The following is a 21021-nucleotide window of genomic DNA, read 5'->3' as shown; positions in this document are numbered from 1 at the left end:
TTTGACTAGTGAATTCAGTATATTCCAATAAAATTGTATATTTAAATTAAAATTAAAGATTTATAATTTTTAATACGTCTAGAAGCTATTTTAATTTTATTGCTTTTATAGGCATACCAGCTTGCGGTTCACCTGATAGTAAACGCCGCTTATAGACAAAGGGGCACAGCCAAGTTGATATATACAGCAAATTAATAGAAGTAAATGGAATCTGAATTAATTCCGGTCTGGTAAGGTCACCGTCCAATTTCACTGTTAAGCAATCTCCAGATTGAACGAAGACCACGGCAGGATGCCGTCACCCATGTTGAAAAATAAGGTGGAATGCTTAATTTATTATTGGTGGTAGGACCTCTTGAGTCTGCGCGGGTAGGTAGCAGTAATGCGTTTCGGTTTGAAGGGTGGGGCAGCCATTGTAAGTATATTTGAGATCTTAGAACTTATATCTCAAGGTGGGTGGCGCATTTACGTTGTAGATGTCTATGGGCTCCAGAAACCACTTAACACCAGGTGGGCTGTGAGCTCGTCCACCCATCTAAGCAATAAAAAAATAAAAATAAAAATCGTTTGTTCTAAATTTTACTGGTCACACTACCCGAGTGCGTAATATAAGGTGCGCGCGCGCAGACGTCGATGACAGGAGAATGCGCGCGACGACCGATTTACAGCGCCGAAGCGAAACGCAGCCCTGCTTCCGTTTCCTGTTCAGTGTAGTTAGTTGCGTTTTGTTTACGTTGCTGCATTGATGTACAGCTTTAATTGCGTTATTCGGTTAATTATAATGATTATGTGTATTGCTTCTCGGTTCGAATTTCAAAATGAGCTATACGAATTTATATATTCTGTACTTAAGTTTTTTTTTTTGTAAAACCATAACCCTTCCACTGGATCGTGAGTGTTGGTTAACAAAAGAAAACGAATTTTTAGAGGCTCTTTGAAGTGACCTGGATTGTACTAACCATTCCGAATGTTGTATGCTCGATTCGAAGAGCCAGGAAGAAACTGGATTCTGTAATAGTCGTAACCTAAATGATGGTACGCCCGGTGTACTTATAGCGTCCTGGCTATTCTTCTTCGTCACAACACTCTTGGCAGTGTGGTTTTCGCAATCATGTTTTGCCGTCTGACTATGGCGATGTCCGAATTCCGTAACAATGACGGAGTGGTAGTGGAATGACTTCCGCGACGAAGGAACAAAATCAAGTTATACCCTCATAAATTATAATTTGCGAAATTACTGGTGGTAGGTTTGTTTAGCGATGAGTAGCTGTTTGGTTGTGCCTTTCGCATTATTGGCGTCCATGAGCAATAACCATTCACCATCAGGACGTCGTCCGTATGTTTTTATGTGCCTACTTCATGCACTTACGCAAATTATAGAGTCCCATATGAGTGTGATATTTCCATACGACCCGAGTTGTATTATATTAATCTTATGTCCCTCTCCCACGGGGTTTCAATAAAAACAAGAAATTGTTTTAAGAAAGTACTCACTTACCGACTTTGCTTAATTTTATGAAGATTTTATCGTCTGCTAAACCTGCAAAAAACAAAAATTTAATTTAATTGTCAGCGTAGAGTTATCGCCGTATCTGATGCTTTGTAAGTATCGCTATCTTCCACTGGTGGTTTATGCTCTACTGCCTACGTACTTAGGGATATGCATATGTTTTTTTTATTGCCCATGTAGGCAGACGAGCATACGGCTCACCTGATGGTGTGTGGTTACCGTCGCCCATGGACAATTCAGCGATGCCAGGGGCAGAGCCAAGCCGCTGCCTACCACATGGAAATAAGGTAGGATAATAGGTGAAGATTCAACGGTTGAATGATGGGTAAATAATTACCGTCGCTCGGCCTAGCTAGAGTGATCTTCTGATCACGGAATGGAAAACAAACAATCGATTGATCCTCTAGCCTTTTTATATCACACAGTCATGAACTTTGAGTGGGAACATCTTGGAGCCTATACACGACAAATTGGAGATCTTCAAATTGTTTTCATGGGCGTGTTTTTTGTTGCTAAAGATCGTGCCAACATGAATTCTTATTTTGGATTATTCCCTCCGTTTGATTTGTTTTTTTTTATTGCTTAGATGGATGGACGAGCTCACAGCCTATCTGGTGTTAATTGGTTACTGGAGCCCATAGACATCTACAACGTAAATGCGCCACCCACCTTGAGATATAAGTTCTAAGGTCTCAGTATAGTTACAATGGCTACCTCACCCTTCAAACCGAAACGCATCCCTGCTTCACGGCACGGTTTGGCAGCCCCAAGATCTGAGATCATAGAGAGGCCAGTGGGTGTCGTTACTTGGTCGCACCGACAAGCATACGATCAGCTGTGAGCTGTTTAATCATCTACATTGCCCGCTGCAACCAGTCCGTCGATATTCCCAAGCTGCCGATGGTCCAATACCCTTTGACAGCATATCTTAATAACTAACTTTAAGATAGCACAGGAAATAAACGTTCAGATATCACACTTTCAACGGACAACTTAAGCTAGTTACGATGTCATTACGGTATTAGCTCGGTCGCTAGTTCGAAGCAGCCAGCGTTAAATTGGCGTGCCGCTTAGACTCTGACATACGGTCCCTAAGTTTGACGGAACGCTGAACTCAAGATTTGACGAGACAAACATTTGACGAGACACAGATTTGATGTTACATTTTCGAAATTAAAATTAGCTTGCCCTTATGCGACGCTGAAAGTGTATCGATCGAATTCTTATTTTAAAGTTCATTTTTAGTATAGCATTTTGTTTTTTAGTATAAGGTTTTGCTTTTATGGGTTTACGTTTGTAATTGTTATATATAGTAAATACGGCTTGAAATATGAATAATAAAAAGTTCAAATATTAAAAAAAAACTTCGAAAAAATTATGATTTTAAAAACATTTTATTATTATTTTGTAGACAGACGAGCATATGGCTCGCCTGATGATTTGATGATGAATGGTCACCGTCGTTCATCAACATCAGGAGCGCTAGAGACACAGCAAAGCTCTGTCTGCGATAGGTGACGGCAACATTTTAACACAATAAAATTACTGAATTAACCTCTGTTCTTTTAATTGCTTCTCTTACTCTTCATTAACGTGTATTCAACATTCATCATTCACGTATCATGACACAATAATAACGAATCTTCTATATAAATAAAAATGAATTGCTGTTCGTTAGTCTCGCTAAAACTCGAGAACGGCTGGACCGATTTGGCTAATTTTGGTCTTGAATTATTTGTGGAAGTTCAGAGAAGGTTTAAAAGGTAGATAAATATGAAAATGCTCTGAATTAAATTAAAATAACAATTTTGTTTTTCCTTTGATGTGTCCCCCGTCGATCGTCGTGACGGATTCCTTTTGTTCGTTTTAAGTTTATTTTATAAAAAAGTTTAGGTCTTTTATTTATCGATCGCTGCACTACGAAGTCTGCCGGGTCAGCTAGTATATAATATATAATCTTATCGTTCCCGTTGATCTCTTCCAGACCAGATAACGGCTACACAATGGCTGGCTATTCCGAACAATAACACACGTTTACAGACAAAGCCATGTCGTGCAATGAATACTGTCAGATGCAAAATTATACATCGGTTATGAAACTTGATAGATAAACACATGAACTAATCTTAATAAGTCCGATAGTTCAAATCAATATAAATTCTCCATAAAACCAACAAACAATAATAGCTTTGTAGTTATTTGATTGTGATATTTCGTGATCGCCATCATTAGGTAAGTACAAGTTATCGATAATACGTATGGCCCTCACTAATTCAGAATTTTTTATTAAATTATTGATTTTATTCCTGTCATTATAGTGTTGTTTTTGTTGTGCTTTTAAATACTATAAGTACAATAGAGAAATTGATGGTAAATTAATTAATGAATATACGTAGAGATAGAATATAATATCTAATAGATATAATATCGTAGAATATACGAAAGATTTTAAGACGTACGTCGAACTCATTATTATAAAAATAAAAAGCTTACCTAATACCACGACTAAAGCTACCGTTGCTCATATATGTAAAGAAAGCTCGGGACATAGCTAAAATGATCCTTTTTTCAGTAATAAAATTAAAAGGGAAGTAAAATAGATATGGTACTATGACATCGATATATTTCATCATTAAGCATAGAATGTTCGAACTCATTAATGTGAGGGAATACAAAGTACGTGTAATAAAAGCATGAATTGTTCGTCCGCGCTAATGTCTAATACAATTGTACGGAGTGCTGTTCATGTAGCGGTGCGCGTGTTGCCGGGAACGCTCTAGAGATGGGACGCTACTTGTGTCGATATTGATAAATGATTTAAAGTGGCTCAATACATTTTTGACGTAAATCGATGAAAACCGACTGCACGCACGAAAAAGTGTCACGTTCCGCCTGAGCTTGAGCGTGCAAGCGAGAGCGCGGAACAAGGAATAGAGAGGAACAATCGGCCCAAGCATTGGCTTGTGATACATTTATCTCTCTTCTCGCGTGACGTCAGAGCTAGCGTTCGAATAGTTCTGCTAGTGGCGTTAACACGTAAAACTACTGTCCGTAAACTGACTTTACAGACAATCAATTAATTTTTTGACTGACAATTTTTGCGATTGCATACGAGTCATCAGATTAATACATGGATGAATACACATTTTATTCGATGTAGGAGGCTACTGCGAGAGAGGCTCTCACACTTCAAACGACAATCTTCTTAACTTTGAAATTAAGGATTCTTAAAAAAAGGTTATGCTTTTAATTAGTATCGACTTTTTTAATCCACTAAAATATAGCTTAGAACGCAATAATACATAATTATAATCAGTCGCAATTATTACTCGCGAAAATTACCGTTTGCATTTGGTTTACGACTTGATAATAAATAAAGTGACGAAGAGTAATTATACATATTGATATTCATCACTTTTCCTTTGCTCTAAAAACCGTTATACGAATCTTAGTTGATTTCAAGCTGTTACGATGTTCGAAGTTTGCAAACTACACTTCTGAGTCGCGATTCACGTTTATCGATAAAAACAATCGTCCTATTTCCATCTCTATCCCCTTCGCCTGTCATTAAGGGTGATCCATCAAAACGTCGTGGATTTAGGGTGTAGCGCGCGTGCGCAGTGGACGCGGCCGAGGGTGCTCTAACAAACAAAATTAGATATTCGTACGGTGTCCCCGCAAAGTGGTGACTGCACCCTGATTGATTGCGTCCTCGGTGCCTACAAGCCTTAGCAGAGTGTACATCGATAAAATGACATATCGCTGGCAATTTAAATTGTTTTTTTTTTAATTAGCAAAGACACAGGGCTAACTTTGTAAAAATCTGTATTTTTTGTTTTAATATTGACCCACGACCCTACGAATTCTTCAGATCGAATAACTCTTTCATTAAACGCCTTCAGCTCTAACACTAGGAGCAGGCTTAGGGACCCCGGTAATCGTACTCGTAAAATAAACTAAACACCAGTCCCCTGAGTTTCTCGTCGGATCTTCTCAGCGGGTCGCGATTTCGATCCGGTAGTACATTCATTCGCGAAGCAGCTACTCTTGAGTTATTAGGTCTCCTTTGGAAGCGCTCGGGTAGCTGTTAGCAAATCCCACCCCTCCTGGCTGAGCCCGTGCTCGCCCGCCTGTCCTGGTGAAACTGGAAAGGCATCGGGGCCACCAATAATGTTTCCTTCATAATAAAAATAAAAATAATAATGACAATCCTATAAAAAATGAGAAAATTGGCGAAGATCTCGCAGATATTACCTAAATGTTTACTGATTATCACAATAGGAACCTCGACGCCTACGTATAGAAATGCAGTTGAAGACTCATTTGGAATAAATTTCTTAGTCTTTGATCTTGGCTAGTTCGGGGCGTTTTAGTTCAGCCATTTTAAGGATATTTTAGTTGCAAAATAGGCATGGTGTTTACTTGATCGGTCAGTTAATTCATTTGTCGTCGATTAGGGTATTAAAGTTGTATTATACTTGTCTTTTCCTTTTTCCCTTTTCCTATCGTCTTGTTAAGTCTAGAAAAGTCACAATGTCTAGTCTTAGTCTTAGTCTATGTCTTATAGTCATAGTATGTCTTGTCAAAGAGGTTGCACGCCATAATATTGCTGAAATGTTTTCTGTTGGCCACCATGGCTAGAGAGCGCATGTTGTTTGTCTATGGGCCCTGTTTCCCACGTAACTGGTCTAAGATATTCTCTTCATCCGTAGCCTTATAATAAATTAACAAGAAACTAAAACAAACCTGTAAAATGTTATACGTTACGAATATTTAATATTCAACCTTCTTCAAATCTTCTTCAAATCTTCATGTCGACTACTCAGGAATAGAAAGATACACTAAATATCTATGTACTCCCAAAACTATATCGCCGTAAACTTGTCTAATGAAGGCTTTGACGCTTACCCCAAAGAACAGACCCCAGCCAATTTTATCCTATGATTTCCAAATTGAACTTTAAAATCAGCAGATAAGGTTGATATTACTAAATATTTCCTCTGTCGAATGTGCCCTACCATTTGATTAGTCCATTGAACCTTAATTCTGAAGCATTGAGGTTTATTTTTGTTAGTAACTTTATATTGTCGATCGGTTTCAAGTCCGGGACATCAATACCGTGTAATTAAGAAAATGTGTCCCTATAATTTACTTCGGCATTAAATTATTATGAACCCATTATACCGTGGTTATGTTATTTGGAGGCTATTATTCGGTTTACATTAGTTTGAGTTTCATAGCGGTATCAGCGCATTGTATATACATTGATACCTAGATATATACATACATACATACATACTGGTGGTAGGACCTCTTGTGAGGTCCGCACGGGTAGGTACCACCGCCCTGCCTATTTCTGCGGTGAAGCAGTAATGCGTTTCGGTTTGAAGGGTAGGGCAGCCGTTGCAACTATACTGAGATCTTAGAACTCATATCTCAAGGTGGGTGGCGCAGTTACGTTGTAGATGTCTATGGGCTCCGGTAACCACTTAACATCTGGTGGGCCGTGATCTCATCCACCCATCTAAAAAAAAAAAAAACATACATACTCACGTACATATATGTTTCTTTACAATATTCAAGGTTCTCTTTTTACGCTCAGTATGAAAATTATCTTGTTTTCTGACCTTGTTTGGCGTAGACAGTCTATCCAATAATAATTATTATCGAGAACGAGTAAACATCTTCATTCTATTTACAAAACAGAACGAACATAAATAAAACATTGTATTCACGAATTGAGCAACGTAATAAAACAATGAATCGATATTGGAAGAAGCCCGGCGAATACAACAAGCAAGGAACGGAAGGAGGCTGTTAATAGGAATTTCTCAGTACGTTTCGATAAGTATGTCCTTTTTTTCCATCGAACCTCTCATTCCGGCCACGTTGGACTTACTCTGGCGATGGTCCAGCCGAGCCATCGCTCAGCATCCTAGATATTGAACCAGGGCTGCCTGGTATTTACTTTGGTATTTTTTACTAGCTTTTGCCCGCGCCTTCGTCCGCGTGGAAAATAGTTACCATACTTATTACATAGCGCATGCAGTGGAAGCTCTCAAAAGGAAAAAAACCCCGATTTTGAAACATTCTTTATTGGTGATCCGCTTGCATTGGTCTTAGTGTGATTTTGTATAGCCTATAGCCTACCTCAATAAATGAGCTATCTGACACTGAAAGAATTTTGACGTGACAATGTCTTATAACTCGATGGAGCCGACAGCACGCACGAAAGAACATGACTCATGCGGCGTTACCTCGCTCTGAGGATTACATTTTTTCGTCAAGTATGAAGTTCAGTGAAAAGTGAATGTGGTGTCAATTGTTTATAGCAACGATAGTTGCGATAATTGAAAAATGAAACCATTCCATCAGTATTTTCTTATGACGTTGTCACGTTCAACTATCGTCAGTAAACCGGGTTTACAGACAACCGATTTTTTTTCAAATCGGAACAGTAGCTCCTGAAATTAGCGCGTTCGAACAAACAAACTCTTCCGCTTTATAATATTAGTATATATGACATGTGTGTGTCATCGGAGGTCATAGATATCACTGTAAGAAACGTCGAAGAGAAAATCTTCCACTGAACGATTGGTTCGTGGTTTTTGTGCGATAAACTATCTCTTATTATCGTTGTTCCGAACTTGTTACAAGGTTATATTGATGTTCTCGTTTTGATGATATGCCGTATTGCAAACTGTTTATTTATGCCAGTAATGTTCATGTTTTTCGTTTGAATTATAGGATAGCCTTTCAAGCGATTAGGACCTCAATCTATATGACCTCCAACACGATCAAGACGTTTTAAAAGTTTTAAAATTTACGAAATGTTCTGTCTTGAAAATTTTGAATTTAACTTGAAGCTGTCTGTCACTTAAGTTATAATTTACTAGCGGCCCGCCCCGGCTTCGCTTGGGAAGTAGCGCACGCGATGTAAAGAATTTTAGGTATTTTTTATTACACATTGGTTTACATTATTGGAGTTTCAGTAAGGATCCCTATTTTTTTTAAAATATAATAAATGTAGCCTATGTCACCCGGGGCTAGCGTAGCTTTCCAACAGTGAAAGATTTTTTAAATCGGTTCAGTAGTTTCGGAGCCTATTCAATACAAACAAACAAACAAACAAAGAAACAATTTTTCCTCTTTATAATATTATTAAGTAGGTATATAAGTATAGATTGTTTTTAAATTTTATTGAAAAGTTTTCAAATATTCTTGTTTACTTGTAATTTTTGTAAGCAACCCTAGATTATTTCAGTGGCTGAGCGGCGCTACGCCACGGTCTGTGTCTATTGTGCTACGCCGTAGACCGCTACGATATATTGCTACGCTGGTAAATCACACGAAAATATTTTCCGTTCCTCATTGTGTTCCGGCTTCAAGCCGTTAGGTTATTACTGTGAGTTTAAAAGCTGTTTCAAGTTTACTGTAAGCTCGTTATTGTAGAGCTGTTTGTACTTGAAATCAAAGGAAACGTTCGCTGTAAATTGAAATATGAAATTCTGCTTTCTTTGCTTGCGGTACAGTGAATTTTGTTTTGTCGGTTAAAATTCACGTGATGTTTTATGAAAATTGAACATCTAATATATATCTAGATATATATTTATATTGGGATTAAGCTTCGTCTCCGAGGTCATACAAAAATTTCAAAGTCCAGTTCAAAATTTTCATTATAATTAAAACTATAAGTCATAAGTGTTCAAGTCATCGATACTGACTTTGCCATGTAAGTTTAAAATGTTTTACTTTGATCGAAGTTCAGCAGTTTTTCGTTAACGCTGAGTTAGTAAATAATTATAGTGTCGGCTTCTGAAATGATTATCTTACATCCTGTAAGTGCAGTAGACCTCAGCATGACATAAAAAGGGCAGGATAAAACCGCATCTCTTCCACCTGCCACCTCCGTACAAAGGCGCTTGGGGAGTCGAGACACCTAATAGCAGGTATGGACTCAGAGGGATATTGGTGGGGTCGAAATACTTTTTTATAACACTATATCGGTGGGCGAACTCACACACCGTCTGACATTAAGCAGCTAGTTACTGGAACCAATAGACATGACAATAATAATGGCAATATAACATGAGTGGCTATAATTTGCATTGACGTCTTGAAAACGTTGGCACTATTTCATATCAATTCAGCATTTTGGTTTTGTCTCCTTTGATGACAGCGTATCCCAGCTAATGATTAGCAGTTATCATTGCTGATAGAAATGAAGAAGGCTCTCTGAAGAACAACACAATACGTCGCAAAGAAACCGTGAAGAGTAATTAAGTCCAGAGCCGTATAATATAAGATCAATCGTACGGCGGATGCTGCGACAGTAAAATATGTTTCACGCGTTTTTTAATTTTGAATTTGCTGTGAAGACCACGGGTTTTGTGTGCTTAGTGCGAGTTTTTTAACGTTCTCGATAGCGTAAAAGTTAATTCAAACTTGTATGGAGTTGGATCGTTTGCCTACGTTTGCTGCTAGGGGCGCTGTTCCAACTCCATACAAATTTGAGTTAACTTTTACGCTATTGAGAAAGTTTAAGATCTCGCACTCAGCGCATTGACCAACACTAAACTAAACAGACCTGTAAGCGCATTTATCTCGCGAAAATATTTTTTTTTTTGCTTAGATGGATGGACGAGCTCACAGCCCACCTGGTGTTAAGTGATTACTGGAACCCATAGACATCTACAACGTAAATGCGCCACCCACCTTGAGATATAAGTTCTAAGATCTCAGTATAGTTACAACGGCTGCCCTACCCTTCAGACCGAAACGCATTACTGCTTCACGGCAGAAATAGGCAGGGCAGTGGTACCTACCCGTGCGGACTCACAAGAGGTCCTACCACCAGATGCAGAATAATAATTAAATAAAGCCCCTAACAGCATAGCCCTGATTCGGCTCTGTGTTGGAGGATCGATAGCGTGACTAGACAGCGCGTTAGTATTTATTGAAGGTGGCCCGAGGGCTGCCTAACCGCTTCACAAAAATTAATAGCCGCTGCTGATGCTTTATGCGTACTTGAATTTAATTTATTAGCCACAAAATAAAAACTCCATTGTTTTTTGAAATCTCAGTAAATATTTTAGTATTCTAAAGCCGGTTTTACTATTTCGAATTAAAACTTAGAATTAAAATTTAGTTCTTAAAACGCTTTTACGACATAAACAGACAAACGTATGACGACAAGCCAAACGTTTGTCTGTTTTTCATTATGTGCGTCATTGCGATCGGTTGATTAGTCGACGAGTATGGTTTGAAATGTATATAACTAGAGCTGTTTTTTTGAGGTTTAAACTCGCGTTTATCTAATACATAATGTTCGATTTCAATACAGTGATCACTATAAATTGATGAAGATATGTATCATTCCATTACATTGTATGTATAATAACGGTACTATGACAAAAACCTACCTTAAGTGCGAATTATAGCGAAAATTACGAACTCACATTAATTTATTTTTAATAATTAAATTACATTTAGGCCTACTTGTATTTCATCTTTCACAAAACGTTTTTTGAAACTTTACTTACGTAAGTAAATGTTGCTAAAACATCACAAGATATTCAGCTAAAATTTGTCATCGTGAACCCACAAAGGTGCCGCCAAGCGGAGGCAAATCTTCATACAAGCTTTCAGCTAAAAAGCTACAGTCACCCACGGCCCATTGGTTTTCACTTAGGCAACGTTCACGACCATCATTAATAACTCGTACCTTTGTGAGCGGCCCCGAGCCGACGGAATTATCTATTTATGGAGATTTGCAAAGGCGAAAAGGTTTTTCCATTCATTTGTAGAGATATGTATACTTCCTTTTGGTTATGAGACATGGGATTTGGTTAGAGTTGACTGATTGTACAATTTTATTATCGCATTAGTATTTTTGTAATATAACAATAAAGACCCCGGCCAGGGGGAGCGGTGAAACGCGCCGGGTGACTGGCGAGGTAGGGACGAGGAGAGCTGAATACTGGGCTCAGTGGTGTAAATTGGGAGATGCCTATCCCCAGCGGTGGACAACTGTGGGTCGATGATGGTGATGTTGATTATTGTTATATTTGACGTGTAAGGAGAAATATGTTGTAATATGCTCGCACGAGTAAGTACCGCAATCCTGCCTATTTCTGCATGGCATCCTCATGCCTCAAAGTGCTTACGTTTTCTCGTTGCGATATCTAAGGACTTCAACAACCATTTAACGCTGTGTGTGCTGTAGTTTCATCTACTCATGCAGTTAAAAAAAGTAACCGCAATTGGCATAAATTGAAATGATATATAACAAAGGCCTGAAACGCACTAATGACATTTCCAAGAGAAGCGTTTCCAAGACAATCGGTTGACGACGCGTCGGTCTCCGTGCAGTAACAGCCGTGCGATACGATATTTTCTCTGTGTCGTTCGCAACAAACATCAAATTTTTTTCACAACTACGACAAAACTTTTTTTTCTCGAGCCGCGAGCCGACCCTTCTACGAGGTCTCAGCGCCTAGGGGCGCGCGAGGTAAGTAGGACTGGTCCGCGACTGCGAACCGCGGACCCAAGGATGTTTTTAGGACTCTACCCACTAAACGACTCCCCTGCACTCTTCACCCAAGCGTCTGATCCCCTCCGAGATCAGAAACCGGATGAGCCAAGGGGTTTACCGCGGTCAACACTACCAGCTGGCGCAGCTCACTTCAGGGAAGCCCGCCCGATGGAGCCTTCGAGGCGAACTGAAGGTTCTGAAACGTCAGCCGTCTCGGTACGGCAGCCCGTCAGGACGCCCAGACGATGCCGCTGGTGTCCCAGAATTCCCCGCTGGACCAAACTGCGTATGAACTGCTATAAAGATAGCGACATCGTTGAAAACACCTAGTTATATAATAATATAATAGTGTTACAAACCTAGTGCAAATAATGAATACGTCAATCATTCAACCCAACCACAATATCTCGCGAGAATTTCTAGAAAAACCAATATCGCAACGCACGTGCACATTGTAATGCGTTTTTCGTCTTATTCACCCCCCGTCCATATACACAAAAGGGACAAAACATTTATTAAGTCAAGAATCTCGACTTATTATAATATAAATCGAAAATACGCCGTGACTGACAGGCGTATATTCACGCCGCCAATTAAAAGGGGTAGGCAGAGAGGGGTGGCGCTGTCATCCGTCACTGTGGATTAAACGGGACACTATTGTTATTAGCCGCTGCCGATAACCGGTTTAATCCGGTTATTGTTCGATGGTTTTCGAAGACACGTACTGAACATTTCGTTTAATTGGGTGGACAACTTAATTTTGCTTGATGTTGTTTTGAGTTTTCCTTTACTCCAGTTTAATATCAATAAGTTTTTAAATATTCTCTCGCTTTAGTTTTACAATCAAAATGAGGATTTAAAATATGCCTTTTGAGAAGTAATTCGAAAGACTTTTTGAAAGCTCTCAGACGCCAACCCCAACTGAACCCCAAGAACTGTTTAAATATTTGAAGCAACTTATACGTTATATCTAGGTTACTAGTTTTCGAAAAGTATTTTAAAAGTCAGAAACATTATATTGATGATAAAAAAGCAAAATTTACACCGTACAAGGTTTAATTATGTGTACTAGCAAAAACCCTCCGGTTTTGCTAAGAACAAAGAAAATTGAATTAAGCTGGAGGAGGCCTATACCCAAATAGGGGTTCCTATCGAAGAAAAATAAACAACAATAAAAAATAAATAAAAATGTAAAAATCATATATATTTAAGAATATCTACTTTAGCTTTATTATTATTATTATACTAGCAAAAACCTAGAAGAATGTTAAACTGTTAATAAATATTTACCTATTATATTTATGGGATTGCATTACAAGACATAGCAGCATATCACTCTAATCTACATTATTGTATGTTTTTGAGAATCATAACCAAGAGAAAAATCCACAATTCGAATCTCATTTAAATTATATAATTACACAGAATTATAATGTGGCTTCAAGCACTGCTAATAAACATTATAATATAAGCAGTGACGCCAAAGTTCTGGAAAAAATAAAGCAAGAATGCAAGAAGCTTTTTTAACTCAGAAGTGTCTAATAAATTATTCCGTTGTGGGAAAGCTCCAGTGCTTAGTGAAAAAAACCATGAATATCACTTAAAGCTCGAGATAAATTACTTTCGGGGAGCTTTTGGTTGGATTAGGTAAGCTTTGACACGCCTATAGCACAGCGGTGTGGTGCGTAACTCAAATTAAAGTTCACAAGTTCTGTAGAAGCGTATCCCTATACTTTCAATTTCAAAGCTATACTTATATTATGTGCTTTTACGGTTTTAGTGCTCAGCTGAGCTCACAGTCCACTTATGATTTAGTGGTTTCCGCCACCGGCACTACTAATATTCATTTTTATTTTAAAACTATGCTCTTATATAGGTATATAACTAGGTATAAAAGCTGTGAAGGCGCGAATTCAAAGAAATCCCAAATGTAAGCAGAAACTGTTGGCCCTTCAGATGGGGTTAAGCAGAACCACGGTGAAAAGGGTGTTAAATGAAGACTTAGGGCTTCGGGCATATCGAAGAAAAACAGGATATCGTTTGAATGCTCGTCTAATGGACCTGAGACTGAAGAGATGCCGCGCTTTGTTGAAGCGGTACGCGGGAAAAAATATCGGGAAATTCTTTTTTCGGGTGAAAAAATTTTTACCGTAGAAGAGAGCTACAACAAACAAAATGATAAGGTGTACGCACACAGTAGTGAAGAAGCGAGCAACCGTATTCCGCGTGTCCAACGAGGTCATTTTCCATCCTCGCTCATGGTATGGTTGGGAGTTTCTTATTGGGGCTTAACAGAGGTACATTTTTGTGAGAAAGGTGTAAAAACGAATGCAGTTGTGTATCAAAATACAGTCCTGACGAACCTTGTGGAACCTGCTTCTCATACCATGTTCAATAACAGGCACTGGGTATTCCAATAAGATTCGGCGCCAGCTCATAGAGCGAAGAGCACACAAGACTGGCTGGCGGCGCGTGAAATCGACTTCATCCGGCACGAAGACTGGCCCTCCTCCAGTCCAGATTTGAATCCGTTAGATTACAAGATATGGCAACACTTGGAGGAAAAGGCGTGCTCAAAGCCTCATCCCAATTTGGAGTCACTCAAGATATCCTTGATTAAGGCAGCCGCCGATATTGACATGGACCTCGTTCGTGCTGCGATAGACGACTAGCCGCGCAGATTGAAGGCCTGTATTTAAAATCACGGAGGTCATTTTGAATAAACTTTAGTGTCATAAGAATCTATGTTTTGTTAAGTTCATTTTGGTATATGAATGGTTACATAATGAATAAACTTGTTTCAATTATTTTACATTAAACATGTGACAAAATTTATGACCTGACTAGGTATATATACAGTTTGCTTTATAACCTAGATGGGAGCGCTCACGTCCACCCACTGTTAAGTGGTTATCGGAGGTCATAGGCATCATAACGTCAATGAGGTCTAAATCTGAATTGTGCTATATAACTGTTGTATCAACCTTTGAAACCGTAGGCATGACGCTTCGTGACAGAAACAGGTAAGGGTGTGGTACCTAACCGTCCGCAAATAAAAATAAAAACATACACAATCACTATCCTATAATTCACGAGAGGAGTATGAGCGATTTATCTTATTTATCTTACGCACAGCACCTACAATGTTTCAACGCCTTTAATTGCATGTTGCAACCTTTTCAGAATGTGACTACTTACAACATGACTACTTACAACCTCGGAAAACAGTACTATCGTCCTAGCTTTGTCAACTGTTACGAAACAATTTTCGTTGGTCGTTATCTATACCCATACAAAATATAGGAAATATAATAATTATATTTCAGATGTAAATAGCTGTAATAAAAAAATTCCTCAAGCGAATGTCTGCCCTAAATATCTATTCTGGGTAACTCATACATTTTTACTGATAGTAACGTTTTTTTTTATATTTTTGATGGCTTTCATATTCAGGTTAAGGTGAGGCAGCCGCTTGGCTCTGTCCCTGGCATTGCCAACGTCCATGAACAACGGTAACTCACCATCAGGTGGGCCTTATGCTCTATGCCTGCAAAGGCAATAAAATAAAAAAATAAAAGAGGGGTTTTATTCACGTTGATGCCTATGGGCTCCAGTAACCACTCGAGACCGAGATAGGCTTTGAGTAGATTGAGTATCTATTTCTAGTTTTGAGCTCGTTTATCCATAAATAAATAAAAACACCCATAAACAAATAACAGTCGATTGATCAAGCTAGGTGGCGCTGTAGTCGCGGTAGCCACTTACCGCCCAGAGGGCCGTGAGATCACCTGTCTGTGTCTCTTTTCACACTACCTTATTGAGACTCCTTGAAGTCACCACATGTCCATCTATGTACATCATAAATTTTTATTTGTTCATTCATAAAAGCTCTTCATAAATTTCTTTATGCAATACTTGATTTCGTGTTTTCTGTTGCGAAGTCATCACTATGGTTTGGATGACTGCTTCAACGCCTTCGTCCTCACGTGGGACAGAGAGCGGACAGTAGTCTTTATAATGTGATCTATGTGCTCTGGCTTAGCCATTAGGCTATTAAATAAAATATCGTCCTCCTTGTTGAGATACATCTCCTTTCCATATATTAGTCACATAAGTGACATTACTGAAAGCAGAAGAAGAAGTAAATACTTTACTAGTGGTGGGATATTAGTCCGCACGGGTAGGTACCACCACCCTGTCTATTTCTGCCGTGAAGTAGAAATGCGTTTCGGTTTCAAGGGCGGAGCAGCCGTTGTACTGTTAAAATTGAGAACTTACAACTCGTGTTTCAAGGTGGGTGGCGGCATTTACGTTGTAGATGTCTATGGGCTCCGGTAACCATTTAACACCAGGTGGGCCGTGAGCTCGTCCATCCATATAGGCAATAAAAAAAAGAGTTTCACTTTTCCCATAAGTATAATCCCCAACATTGTGGTGTGATTAGCCTAACGCGCCTAGGCCATCAATAAAATTTCCCATCCTTAAATCTCCAGCAATGAATGTGTACCAAATAATTTTATATTAAATCACTGGACGAGTATTACAAGAGCGAGGAAATGGAAAGATAAGGAAGCGAACTGTTCAATTTATTTTTATGTTGGAATTTCGAGTTAATAGGACGATGTCATGTAATAAATATGCAGGAAAAACGTGTTTGGCGCTTCGGATATTTCTTTAGTAGAAGTTATTTTTTAAAATCAGTTCACGTATTTAAAGTGTTTTCATTGGATTGAGCTGTTACACAATCGGCTCATCGGTCAATATGTGGAATAGTGCGTTAAGACATTAACAAAAATGTCTTCCCATTTTTCTTGAAGTCAACAGGTGTTCGTTACTGTGAACCTAATATGTAATCAATCTGTCACGTCATTTGGGCGACGGAATGAAATGTAATCTTCTATAAAATTTAGTACCGCCATATAGACGCTTAGATAACGAGCGTCTGGAGTCAACTAAGGACTACTATCTCGGTATTGAAATTTAGAAAACAGGTTACGATCTTTCTAAGGAAATACCAACTTAACACCTGTTGTCCACAATGTATAAATAACATAAGGTACGTATTAATTACTGGTGGTAGGGCGTTTTGAAATTTTCCCACGTCGTCTGCTGCTAAGCATTCAGGGGATCCGAGTTCAACCGGGAAATATAGCCGTCAAATAAATCTTAGACTGACTGAAAATTATTACCCTTCGTTACTGATGTGTGAGGCTATGATACTCAATTTAAATACTTTACCAGAAGCAGTTCAAGGTACCCACGCAATTTATATTCATACGTCAAAGAGAATATCAAGTTCGATAGAAAAAAAAATAGTTTCAAAATTTATTGATCAGCTATGTAATGAAGTCGTCCAGCTCGTGAAATTTAAAATAGTAAAAATCTGACGCCGTCCACTGTCGCATAGCGCAGGGTTCTGCATCCGGAAATGTGCATGGTTATATTAAAACAAAAAATATATTTTATTTCTGATAAATCTTCATTGCTTATTTTTTACTTATCAATCTAAACCTGGCATAAACTGACTTTTTTTATTGCTTAGATGGGTGAACGAGCCAACCTGGTGTTAAGTGGTTACCGGAGCCCTACGACGTAAATGCCGCCACCTGCCTCGAGACATAAGTTCTAAGTCTCAGTTTTAACAGTACAATGGCTGTCCTACCCTTCAAACTGAAACGTATTACTGCTTCACGGCCGAAATAGGCGGGATGGTGGTACCTACTCGTGTGGACTCACAAGAGGTCCTACCACTAGTAATTACGCAAATTATTATTTTGCGGTTTTGATTTTTATTACACGACGTTATTCCTTCACCGTGGAAGTCAATCATGAACATTTTGGTACGTATTTTATTAGAAAAATTGGTTACAGAACTAATAATAATAAGGTTTCTGTTTTCGTTCAAGGTACCCTACAGAGATGATTTTTTATTGAAACTCGACTTTTGTGCTTCTGTTTGGTCACAAAGCATTTCTTTCGTGTAATATATTTCGTATTTTTGTAACAAAAAATAATCTTTTGGCTATGAAAATAAATAAAAGATCTAAGTTAATCAAACAATCAATTAATTTATCTATGATATTATGTCACAGCCCAAACTCGAATGTAACTTTTATATTTAGCTATGAAATAATTGAGGGAGCTATCGCGATATATGTCAATAACAACAACACTTTGGAAAGGCGCTGGAAAAAAGTAGCGTAGAATCATCTAGATGCATTCAGCAGAGAGGGTGTGATAGAACTATTATATTTTCTTTTTATCGACCTATCTTAATCTTTAATAGTTAATAAAACTAAATAAAGAGTAACTTGTTATTCTCTAAAATAGTACTCCTGTGACAAATGTTACACGAATATGAATTCTTCAATGAAGTTTTTTAAAAATTGATAGTAAGGATTTTGTTAAAGATGTCGTATCTAGCGACTGGTCAATACTAATATCCACGAATGACGATAGATACTTCTGATAGACCGACCACTCTGATTGCAAAGATTTAAAAAAATATCTCACTCTTCAAACGGCATAAGCTGTGAATCATGAATATTGTTAGAAGCGCGATGAACAAACAGAATTTTGTACGTGATCAATCATCGCCGGCGGTAACAAGAGTTGCGCGGGATCGATTCGCTAACATCTGTCTACCACCAGAGAGGGGCAATACATCATGTCGACAGCGAGCTATCGAAGCGAAGCGAAGTATGATTGGTACTCTACGATGTGTCATTGATGTTTAATATTTTCGATCGGTAGATTAAGTTTGTTTGGAGCATCGATGTTCAATTACAAAATATAGAACGCATTGGAAAATTTGTTGCCACGGCTCGGTATAACTGAAAACCGAAAATCGTTACATACTAAGTCCGCATCTTTACGTTAATTAGGCACCACTAGCAGTGGATCCCTATTATTATTTAATGGCTAGTTAAATAGAGCTATAAGTAGTATGGTTATAGCCACTCGAACGCTCGCCAACGAACAGACACCTAATAAAACTACTGGCTACCGATGTATCGACTCTGCTTTATTACGCAGGGAGAAACAGTAAAGTAAGTTACAAAACGGCCGTGATCTGAGCTAAAATTTTCCCAGGTACTCATACTGAGTTATAAGATTGTGTCGTAACTTGAAAGCTGAGGCAGATATGAATTTTTAAGAAAATGCATGCTTTTTTTTGTTTTTTTTTTGTTCGTGTTAAAATGTTTTATTAATAGACGCTATCCCAAACTTCTACACAGTTCGAAATAATGTGAGTGCGTTTTAGAATTCTTGCACCAAAACAAAAGCCATCATCTGTGGTCTGACAAAGACTGCTAGTGCTAAGATTGTTAGTACTCTTAGTATCTGTGTGTTTGTCTTTTCAAAATGTATTAAGGGAATATGTTGACCTACTGTTTCCTTCTTGCCTAGCGGTCAGCTTACATATTCAACGTACGTAGAGGAGTCGGGGATGTAATTTAATTGTAGCGGGTCCCGCGACCACAATGCCGTGTGATTGAGCGGCGATACGAATCCTAATTCAGTCGATACTGTTACTTATGTTATTCTGCTATTTTGATTACATTCCTGTGTTGAAAAAAACATTTATTTCGTACTAGCTGACCCGGCAGACTTCGTAGTGCCTCAATCGATAAATAAAAGACCTAAAGTTTTGTAGAAAATAAATTTAAAACAAACAAAAGGAATCGGTCCGACGGGGGACACATCAAAGGAAAAACAACATTGTTATTTTTATTTAATTCCGAGCATTTTCATATTTATCTACCTTTTAAACCTTTTCTGGACTTCCACAAATAATTCAAGACCAAAATTAGTCAAATCGGTTCAGCCGTTCTCGAGTTTTAGCGAGACTAACGAACAGCGATTCATTTTTATACATAGAGAAGATGAAAATCCTTGAGAAAATTAATTTATAATTTTTATATTAGAAAATCACCATTCTTGTAAAGAATAATTCTGGCTACAGTTACTACGCTTATTCACATAGCGTTTCATTTTTTTTTTTTTTTTTTTTTTTATCCCTACCTATGCTGATAGCCTTGAGAGGCTATTTCAGCTTCGCCCTAACGTTAGTAGGTGAGCTCGCGGGGCTCAACCGGAGAGTTGCTAACACTGACCCTAGCAAGAGCAGTGCTTCGCAGAATCTACCACCGGATCGGAAACGCGACCCACTGAGAAGATCCGGCGAGAAACTCAGTGGGCTGTGTCTATGGGTTAGTTCGCTCGTCGAACCCTTCGTCGCAAGCGACGGGTTCGACGAGGACGGTGACCGGTGCTTGTGGTGCCTAAAAGCACCGTTAATGGATCAGGAGGATCCGTAATGACGTGCTTTGGGCGACGTCGACGGTTTACCATTCGGTCTACTGGGTCGGGTATGTAATTTCCAGCAGCTACGATGAGAGGGTTCTCATGTCGTGCCGCCTTCTCAAAATGGCGCAGCGATGCCGACTGTAGATACTTACTAAGGGAGTCGAGCTCCAGGTCGTCGTGGAGATCCATATTCCTAAGGAACCAAGGCGCTCCGACGGCTATCCTGCAGAATCGTGATTGAATAACCTGAAGGGATTTCAAGTTGGTGCGGGCTGCGTGAGCGAACACTACGCTTGCATACGTCATGACGGGGCGTATACAAGTTTTGTAGAGAGTTACCTTATTACGGAGGGACAGTTTGCTTCGACTACAAAGCATTGGATAGAGTCGTCCTAGAATAAACGCGGCGCGGTCGCGTACCGTTTTTATATGGGGACGGAATGTCATCCCTCTGTCGAGGGTGACGCCTAGATATTTGACCTTCGAGACCCACGGAATGGGCTGGCCAAAGAGAGTGATGGGACTAACGGCGGAGGTGTTTGCGCGCCTACTACGGAGTGGGATGCTCGAAGTGATGTTCGGAGGGCGACCCCTTTTGAAGAGCACCGCTGCGCTTTTCGTGGGGTTGATGTCTATTCGCCACTTCCGGAACCACTGTCCCATGGTG

General features: G+C 39.0%; 1 long non-coding RNA gene across 1 annotated transcript in view; it reads right to left on the bottom strand.

Annotated features, from left to right (window-relative positions):
- Positions 1-21021, bottom strand: part of LOC149502101 (uncharacterized) — an 88327-nt gene that overhangs the window by 54835 nt on the left and 12471 nt on the right. Inside the window, exon 2 of the long non-coding RNA XR_016323821.1 lies at positions 1499-1540. This is a non-coding gene — a long non-coding RNA (uncharacterized LOC149502101). The remainder of the gene's footprint in view (positions 1-1498; positions 1541-21021) is intronic.

Source organism: Bombyx mandarina, chromosome 11 (genome assembly GCF_030267445.1).
Source record: "Bombyx mandarina strain Sakado chromosome 11, ASM3026744v2".
NCBI lineage: Eukaryota > Metazoa > Arthropoda > Insecta > Lepidoptera > Bombycidae > Bombyx > Bombyx mandarina.
Note: the sequence above shows the minus strand (reverse complement) of the source record. Positions and strands in the feature narration are given on the sequence as shown.